The sequence below is a fragment of the Triticum urartu genome, chromosome 6A, assembly GCF_056163025.1.
Source record: "Triticum urartu cultivar PI428250 chromosome 6A, HENAU_Tu73, whole genome shotgun sequence".
Taxonomy (NCBI): domain Eukaryota; kingdom Viridiplantae; phylum Streptophyta; class Magnoliopsida; order Poales; family Poaceae; genus Triticum; species Triticum urartu.
The window spans coordinates 162,646,745-162,655,792 of NC_141878.1; the positions used below are offsets into that span (position 1 = coordinate 162,646,745).

At 41.3% G+C, this 9,048-nt stretch overlaps 1 long non-coding RNA gene across 6 annotated transcripts; it reads left to right on the forward strand.

Annotated features, from left to right (window-relative positions):
• The first annotated feature begins 334 nt into the window (after positions 1–334).
• On the forward strand, positions 335–8,659 carry LOC125512174 (uncharacterized). 6 transcript variants are annotated; one of them, XR_015607742.1, is made up of 4 exons: positions 335–541; positions 2,062–2,247; positions 2,376–3,553; positions 4,876–5,192. It is a non-coding gene; the product is annotated as an uncharacterized LOC125512174 (long non-coding RNA). The 6 variants fall into 6 exon arrangements; XR_015607741.1 differs by lacking the exon at positions 335–541 and adding an exon at positions 1,797–1,939; XR_007285235.2 differs by lacking the exons at positions 335–541; positions 4,876–5,192 and adding an exon at positions 7,386–8,659 and having other exon boundaries at positions 1,946–2,247.
• Positions 8,660–9,048: the final 389 nt, after the last annotated feature.

Below are 9,048 nucleotides of genomic sequence, written 5' to 3' on the forward strand. Positions count from 1 at the left end.
TCGGGTGTTTTAACATTTCTGTAAAAAATCAGAAAACATTTTTATAAAAAAAGACAAAAAACCCACCGCCCGCCAGGCTAGGCGCCAACCGGCCAGCCAGCAGCGGCCAGGCCAGGCGCCGAAGGCCCAGCCGGCGCCAGCCGCTAATGAGGCCGAGCGCCTGCCAGCGCTAGCAGCAGCAGCACCCCACATAAAAAAAAAAAGGGGACCTAGCATCCCACGCTCGCTCGCCCGCCTGGATCCCCCTCTCTCTATCGTTATTTCTCTCACACCTGGCGTTGGGCCCTGCCCCATCTTCTTCTTTCCCTGCACGAAACCGAACATGATTTCTAGCTCACGCACGCCGCCGCCGCCGCGTCCGATTTCTTCAGGAGCCCTACTCCGAATACACCACTTCCCCAAGCCCCATGTCCTATATATACCCTGGGACCTCCTCTCCCAATTCCCCTCGAAACCCTTCACCAAAACCCACCGTATTGTCCGCTATCGCCGTTCCAATCTCGCCACAGAAGTTGCAGTTCATCGCCGGATTCCGACGCCGGTGAGCCATCCCGAGCCTCCTCCTTTTGTGTTCCGATTTCTCTCGATCCCTAGAATTTCTTTGACATGGTCTTCTATCCCCGATCCCATGTACGGATGCCATCCCAATCTCGACGTCTTCGCCGGAGCACCAAGCTGCATCACCTTGCCCTGTCGCCGACCATCTCCGACTCCACCACTGGACGAACCACACCCCACCGCATCCTCCAGACACTCCCTCCGCCACCCAGAACCGCCAGAGCCACCACCTCAACGGAGCCCGATCGCCACCGCAACGCTCGTTCTTCTCTATAAGCCCTTCTGTTCGCCTCTCTTTCTAAAAACACGATTTAGCAGATCAGTTTCTCCGGTTTAATTAAACCAGCCTACGGTTTATTTCCTTTTAGCCGCCGCGATTCAGTTTTCCTATGGATCGACCATCCTCTAGCAGCACTCACATACAGCCAATCCCGGGGCGTCATGTGGCACCTCAGCCACGGTCGCCCGGAATTTAGTATTTTCACGTTTTATTTTTTCAGATTATTTCACAATCTTCATTCTAGCATATCTTTTAATCTATAAATCCGATTTAGTTGATTCTTTTTTTATGGTTTCATAAAAAATAGCGGGTCCAACCGCGCAATTGCGCGGCTAGAGTTGTTTTTTAATAAATAAAATGTTTTTTCTATTTTTTCTATTGCTAAATCTCAGTCGACTGAGACTTCGTTATGTCTCAGTTGATGCTATATTCATATGATTTTACATTGAAATGTGTTCTAATTTTTCTTTTATATTTTTTTTCTTACATGTTATGTCACTTGACTGAGACTTGCTAAAGTTACTCCAGTGTTATGTTTGTTCTTTAAGCATTTTTTTTTGCAATGAATGCTCAACAATTTTCTATTTGTCTACTTTTACAATATGGTCCTAATCCATCCTGGAATACAGGATTATGTACGTTTTTTAATGAACAAAACTAGATTTAATTTTTTTAAAAAATATATTAAGTGCTACCTTAAAGACGTTTCTGCGTTCAATATAAAGTTAGTAGCTAACACCCGATTGCGTTAAAAATGAAAACCTAGTATAGGATTGAATAGATGAAATAGTAAAATTCTTACATATGTTTACCATCCCGTCCAGTAAAAGAAACAGTGCTAAAAATATTTCGAGCGGGCGCTTGCAGGCCGTCCGATGCAATCGCCAGACAGCAGCGGTTCATAGATGGAATTGGGGGAAGCGGTAGGAAGCAAGACCCATTTCTTTAATCTATTTTGCATCTCGTTAAAGAAATTTTGCACTTGTACGACTGTACTACTATCATCGAAAATCCTAGCCTTACGGGATGGTTTCACGGAAGTAGGCTACGGGGTGTACGTGTCCCACCCTTATTAATCCACTCTCCCGTGAAATTCGCGATGTGAGACTTCGTTATGTCCTACTCCTACTATCATTCATCCCTTTCCCCATTCTCATTCTTCTCCCATTCCTTTCTCTCTGTTCCTTACCTAATCTAAGGATTCGTCCACAATTCGTTGCTAGATCCTGCCAAGAAAAGAGGACGGGGGGAAGTGGGATTTGGGGCAGAGTGCGGTGGCTGCAGCCTGCAAGCTCCCGGCGGCGGCACGTCGTCTAGCTCGACCACACGTGCCTGCTGCTCGCTGCCGTCGTCGATTTGATGGACATGGATTTGGGTCCACTTGAACCTGAGCGGTGGCACTCCTCCAGGTAATCACTCCTCTTCCTCTCCTTCTCCTTCCTTCCCAGATCTTGGTCTACTAACCTCCAGCAATGGCATGGATTCTTTATGAAGATTTTATGCTTATGGTCTCCTGACCTCTCTCTGTCTTTTCCAGTGTAGAAATTTTCTGTTGGAGAGAAGGATTTTGCGCCCCAAAGCAGCAAGGCTGCGAGGCAAAGCGGTTTCGTTTCCCTGAGTGGCGTTGCTCTCCTATTTGTGGCACTGGCTGAGAGCTGCGTTGTCGGGTTCGACGGCCATGTTCTTCATAGTGTTCTAGGATATAATTTATAGTTATGTGACTTGCCATTAAGGATCCATTAAGGACATTTCAAATCTGAAGCATCCATTAAGGATCCAACGGCTCTAACTTCATTTTTCTATTCTTCTATCCTATGGCCAGTTTCTATTGTAGTCTTCCCCACCATATATTAGCAATTTATATTAACAGTAGCTCTATTTAAGACAAAGGAAGAATGCTTGATGTATTAACTGAATTTGGCCCATATATGTTAATTGATATGCAATAGATTTTAGATTTTTCACATGTGTTGTTTTTCGACAAATTCACATGTGTTGTAGGAGATGCCTCTAATACTAAAGCTTTTCTCATTGTTCTCTTCAATCGAAAAGGCTGTAGAATAGAAGGGTTATTTCCAAGAACATTAAACTCACAAAAGTGCATGTATGAATGTATTTCAAATAATTACAATTTGACATGCTTCTCATAGTGCTAACTTTTGACCCTTATCTACTAACTGTCCCCCTTATACTGATCGATGTCAAGCATTATTTCTCTATCTCAGTAAACATAAATGGTTTGCTTGGTGCTAATCAGATCTTGCCATCCAATAAGCTTAGCAATTTTTACATACCACTGTTATTAGTGCAGAGTAAATATAATATGGAAGTTCTCAATCAAATTAGCAGAATATGCTTACCAGGTGTAGATATGTACCACAATTTTTGCAGTAACACCTTCCACTTCCCTTTGTACGTAGTTAGTTTGTGTCAACCGGAATTTGATCATTTGAATATTTTCGTGTAATAGATTATTATACCTATTGTTGTGAAAAACAAAATCCTAAAATAATCACCCAAAAAATTAAAGTTAGCATCCCGAAGAAGTTGACAGACAAATAATTCAGATATGATTCCATTATAACTGATATGACTCAATTATCTGAAAAGCACTGCAGGTCTGAGAGTGTCGTTTTCCTCAAGAAGTGGTGATATCATATCTTAGAAGAAGTTTGATCCATCACCTGATGTGTCTGGTTTTTGTGCCTCATTCCAGTAAGTTGTAATGTTATCCTTCTGTAAAATATTTCTACGCTCCTTGTTTATTGCTATCCATCTCGATCAATTTTGGTAAACTTTCTTCTCCTGCATATATGGAGTTAGTCAAGTAAAATTGTTATGTAATATTGGTCAATAAACATGAGTCACGATTCATTTGGATAAATAATAGAAGCTATTTATATTTATCTTGCATGACTCGAAATCTTGATCAATCGATATATAGATTTTACCATAAATGATTTATTTTGGATTTATAGTTTGTAGAGGCTCAAATATATCCGGCGTTTAGATAGGTTGGCGCTTGTTTTTTTGTACTGTGCCTCATATCAATGTCTATTTTTCTGGCCGTTAAGTCCACATGTCTGTCCATTAGAATTAGATGCAAGTGCATGCATGTACTGATGTACACATGGGATGTGTTTGGCGGCTAGACTTTTTAGTATATTTCCCAGTAAAATGAATGATTTTGGCGGGCCTTTTGTTTTTCTCCGAAGGACCTGCCTTTGTACTGTGCCTCATATCAATGTCTATTTTTCTGGCCATTAAGTCCACATGTCTGTCCATTAGAATTAGATGCAAGTGCATGCATGTACTGATGTACACATGGGATGTGTTTGGCGGCTAGACTTTTTAGTATATTTCCCAGTAAAATGAATGATTTTGGCGGGCCTTTTGTTTTTCTCCGAAGGACCTGCCCATTATTTTTAAAGTGTCTAGATGATCTGATTTTGTACTCCTAGTAGATTGAATTACTTAGGCGTATCTCTTTTTCTCAAAAGGACATGCCCATGTTTTTCTAATTTGTATAGGACTTAGCTTTGTACGTGCCCATACTGAAATATGTCTGTACATGAATGATTATTTCCTAGTAGATTGAATTACTTAGGTGTGCACATGAATTACTTTGACCTTTTTAAAAGTATTATATGCATACCCATAAAAAAGTGTTATATGCATAAATATAATTATCATTTTCTTTCACCAATATAAGTGTATCAAATTCCTCCAGATGATAGCATGATACTTTTAATGTTCATAGTAACATGAACTGTTTTGCCATGTCAATGAAAACAAAATATAATTAGCATTTGCTTGTTTTAAATTGTTGGTCTGTTGTATGATTGAGGTAATCCCACATTCTCTATACATTCACTTGAATGTTATAGTTTGTCCTGTTGTTCGTAAGCAATAAGCTTCTTCAACACCATAGTTTTTTTGGCTGTGAAAGGATTCTGAAATTGCTAGTCATCTATCTATGCAGCTTTTATTCTGATAAATGAATTAATTAATTCATAATATTTACGAACCTGATTCAGGTGAGGCAGCTCAGAAGACCTTTGCTGACTTCATCTGGCATTGAGATGCAGTCACATCGGAGTTTTGGCGTTTTTTATATTTTTCTAGCATCACAGAGCCGACAATCTTTGATTTTGTTGGTGGTGCTCTAGTCGGATAGTAGAGTTGTTCTGTAGTCTTTGATTTTGTTGGTGGTGCTCTAGCCGGGTAGCAGATTCTGGAAGACTTCAATTTTATCGGTGGTGCTCTGATCGGGTAGCAGATTTACACACATCAATTTGTCCAGAATTGGTTGGATTTGACTATCGTTTTCCTTTGAGGGGGGTGCTACAAATCATCCGGATGATTTTGTCCAAAATTAAGCCGCCTCCTAATCCGTCCGATTTGACGTTTCACATCCGTAGGATCAAGAAGCTCCCCCGTGGCAGCACCAAAGCAGCAGCTCTCATGGCAGTAGCTCCCATGCCAGCACCGACCGTGCCCGACGGTGCTTCAATGCAACCCCTGCCGGAGCTCCGATGACACCCCATCGCTTCACTGCAGCTCCGGCGGTGCTTCATTGCAACTCTGGCGGCGCTTTAACGACCTCTATGACGCTTCATTGCAACTCCGGCAGTGCTACATTGCAACCCTGACGATGTTTCGTTGCACCACCAACATCGGCGCCGCAGTGCTCCACGGTAGCATCCTGACGCCGCCGGCGAAGCTTCACTGCAGCACCACCGCCATGCGCCGGTGCTTCATCGTATCACCGGCTGCTCCGTCGAAACTCCACCGCAGCACCTGATGGCCGCCGGCGAAGCTTCAGTGCAGCGCAGTGCGACGGCCATGAGGTGCTGTGATGAAGCACGACGGCGACCGCGGAGGCTGCGACGCAGCGCGGCGGCGACGGAGATGCTGCGACGCAGCAGGCGGGTGGTGACGGCGGATCTTGAAGCAGCAGCCGCACTGATGCACGCGGTGGTCGGAGGGGACGCCGTCCTTCGCGGCTGGTTGCTGGAGAAAAGCGAATCGACAGGAAGGGGACGAGAAGGTCGTTGGAGTTCTTGTTGGAGATAAGGATAAGGGAACGAAGTGAGGCGTCGCAGAGGCCGGGTTCCATGGAGCCCTTTATCAAAAAAAAATCAGAATATACTTAAAAGTTTCAAAAAATAACAAATCTTTTTATACAAATACATATGACTGTTCGTCAAGTTACAAAAAAATTTCATCAGGTAATTTGATTATTTACATGCTACACAAAAAAGATAAATATTTGGCCCAAAAATGATAAAGATAAAGCCCATTTTAATCTGTGTATTTATCTTTTTTGTATACATTACATGTTAACATATATGTTCATGAAATTTTATACATGTATACTACAAATAAACATCTATGTATATACTTTTTTTACAGATTTTTTCAATGTGTGGAAATAGTATTTTTGCTGAAAAGAAATAACGAGCTATGTGGAGCTCGGTCTCTGCTATGCTTTTTCGTAAGGGAACGCTCGGGGAAGAAGAGAGAAAACTACTGGACGAGCTTTCTCTCCCGTGAATAGATGACCAGATAAGGGAATGCTCGGTGGTGGTCCTCACAGGGACGCGTGTCAAGCATTGGAGGCGGCTTAAGATGCGATCAAATCATCTGGCTTTTTTTATCGTTTTCCTTTGACTATTGGGGTTGGATGTGGCCGGCTGGGTGCTTTTCTGATTTGTTGCCTTGGCCGATTCATGTGGAGTTTCTCTTTATGAAGACTCCATGTGGAATTACCTTCTATCAAGTCTCCGTGTGGAGTTCTATAGATTCTGGCTGTAGTTATCCTTGTGTTTTTGGCATTGATATGCCTGATATGGAATTAGATCAAGGTGTGGCTATGTATCTTTTTTTTTTTTGAGCATCGGTTATGTATCTTCTCTTACGTGATTACAGCTGGACGGTTTGGAATTAGAGAGGTTTCCTAGGCTGTCCGAACTATTCTTTTTTCCTTGACGTGTTGTTTGCATGATTCCTGCTTGGATGATTGAGTCTTTCCGTATACATGTATCATATATGCATATGCATAGACGTAACAACGTGCTAGTCCAATAAATTAGTAAATACATGTTAGTATGTTACGTAAAATCTTTTAATCCGAGCCATTATTATTCAAATCTAACGGTGCAAATAATATTAACATATATGGATAAACGTGATAGCTTATTTGTCTTCTGTTTTAAATATATAATAGATCCCGTCTATCCATAGAACCAAACAAAAAATATTTTTGAAAGTTTTAAAATTCAAATTTGAACAGATCTGAATTTAAACTTTGTTAGACCATAACTTGAGTTTTGTAACTCCGTTTTAGATGATTCTTTTTGCAAATCGAAGCACATGACGTCTACTTTCTGTTAAGATCAAAATCACACAATTTTGCTATTGTTAAAATTAAGTTATGTTTAGAAGCTTTATTTTGTTGTTTTTGGAGTTTTCCAAAGTCTTTTCTTCGCTTTCTTTTTTATTCTTTGCTTGTATGCTTATGTATGTTATTGCTTGCTTACGCTAGATTGTCTGGAGTGCGAGGCAGAGTACTACCAATATTTAGAATTTAACAAATGTCAGTAAGGCAAGTTCACACTTTGATCATACTTTTCTATACCCAGCTTTACTATGCATTAGTTTCACTCTTACAAATTTGCATGAGTAAGATTGGGAATTGTGGGATTGCTATGTAGTTCATGAGGTAGGAACCCATGATCCTTGAAACACCCCGGGAATATTCGTTATGTCATATATTGCTTAGCCATGCTTGTAGACGGGGATTGGTATGTGTGATTCATGCAAGTTGTGAGAGAGAAATAATGATTTAAGGGTAACTATAAGGTGGCAACATTAACACAACTCTGGGTGGAATGGTTGGGCACTTAGAGAATCCAGTGCTTGCCCTAGGGGATTCCCGAGAACCTGTGTGATCACCCTACGAAATGTCACCCAGGTTCAAAGGGATCATACCATATCTCATGCCTAGAAACTTCCGTGTGCAGCCACAAGCCATTATGGGTTCTGGCATAGTTGAGTAAGTTTGTGTGAGCCTTTCCGGGTAGGCTAACAAATGTAGGGGAAAGTAGGTGTACCGTCCTATCCAGGGTTAAGGGGGACACATTCAAAAAGACTATGTCTCGATCTTCTAATCATGGAGGTGGTCGAGTCTTGTGGGGGAAAGTGCGCAAACCTCTGCAGAGTGTATAAACTAATCATGATTAGCCGTGTCCCCGGTTATGGACAAATTTGAGTATCTAGAAGTGAATTATTAGTTGATCTCATCACTTTATTTAATTAATGAATTGGGTTATTAATAACTTGGGAATTTGGGGAATTGAGTTGGAGGAACCTTCTCAATAATGACATAAACTTGGTAGTAAAATAAAAATTTATTCCTTTGTTGTAGGGAAAATTTAGCTTTATGCAAAATTAAACTTAGTGCCTCCACCAGCCAATATATGCATATAGAGATAGCCTTTTTCATCATTATTCTATAGTGTGACATTGCTAGCATATTCCATGTGCTGACCTACACGTTTGCAACGTCTCGTGTTGCAGAGTTTTCCAACGAGGATTAAGGTGCGATAGGACATTGTTCTGCACTCAGTTTTGCCGTGGAGTTAGATGGACTCATTTATCTTCGAAGCTTCCACAACTATTTTATTTAGATGGCCTTCTAGCATATTTTTGTAATAAATACTCTTTTGAGGACCTCGATGTAATAAAGTGTGATTGGACAATGTTATAATTCCTCGAGTACTGTGTGTGTCAGCATACCGATCCAGGGATGACACTTAAGCACAGAGACTTCAATCCATTGGGATCGGGTTGATACGTCTCCAACGTATCTATAATTTTTGATTGTTCCATGCTATTATATTATTTGTTTTGGATGTTTAATGGGCTTTAATATGCTCTTTTATATTATTTTTGGGACTAACCTATTAACCGGAGGCCCAGTGCCAGTTTCTGTTTTTTTGCCTATTTCAGTGTTTTACAGAAAAGGAATACCAAACGGAATCCAAACAGAATGAAACCTTCACGATGATTTTTCTTGGATCGAAAGCAAACAAGACTAGAACTCCGTGAAGCGGCCACGAGATAGGAGGGCGTGCCCCCACCCTTGTGGGCCCCACAGAGCACCACCGACGTACTTATTTCGCCTATATATACTCTTATACCCTAAA